This window comes from Salvia hispanica, chromosome 5 (genome assembly GCF_023119035.1).
Source record: "Salvia hispanica cultivar TCC Black 2014 chromosome 5, UniMelb_Shisp_WGS_1.0, whole genome shotgun sequence".
NCBI classification, from domain to species: Eukaryota; Viridiplantae; Streptophyta; class Magnoliopsida; order Lamiales; family Lamiaceae; genus Salvia; species Salvia hispanica.
In genome coordinates this window covers 37044906-37045839 of record NC_062969.1, presented here as the reverse complement: position 1 = coordinate 37045839, position 934 = coordinate 37044906, and positions in this window count along the sequence as shown.

Genomic DNA, 934 nt, shown 5'->3' with positions numbered 1-934 from the left:
AAGTCTCATTTCTAAATGGTGCGGATTTTAAGAAATGTTAAGAAATAGTAAGTGGAAGAAAGTTAGTGCAATAGGGGTCCCACTTGTATATATTAGTTTTAAATGATATGTGAGTGGAATGAGTTGGTGGAATGTGGGGTCTTTTTACCATTTATGGTAATTATGAATCGGGATTCTTATTCGTGGACGGACCAAAATGGAAAAATGAGACTCTTATTCGTGGACGGAGGGAGTATTTATCGTGAGGGTTGATATGTCGGGGTCCATACTGTGAACGTCTTATAAGTGACAACTGACGTGGAATTACATATTTCATTTTTGTTATTTTACTTAATATTTTTCCCACTTTGTTTTCATCGTCATCTTCTCTTCTCCATCCCTATCCCTCTTTTCAATTTCCATCCATTCTTTATTTCTTCTACCAATTTTCCTCTTTAATAATTGAAGTTTTATTGGATAATTTATAACAATCTCTATTACATTTGATGACATAATTTGCCACTATCTAGATGTTATTGCAAACTAAATAGAAAGAAAGGATTTCAAAACTGGTTATGTTCACCATGAATTTTTCTCTGCAAAAATCTATTTTGAAAAAAAAAATTTTAATCCCTCTTTGTATGACTTTCACAAATTTTTGAAAGCATATGTAGAAACTCATTTGGTGAAAAAAAATAGTTGCAGAAACCCATTGATAATGTGCGAAATTACTAATTCTGCAAGAATAGTTTGGTAGTATAACTATTCATTAAATTGTGGGAAGTGGTGATCTTATTGTGATAAAATTCATTGATTAGGTTAATAAATTTAGTGAGAAGAAGAAATTTTACAGGTGAGAGAAATTAAAGGTTTGGTGCAAATATTCATCTGCAGGAATTTGATAATGAAAGAAATAAAAATAGAATCGACGATAGGGTGGATTGAGAAGTAGGTT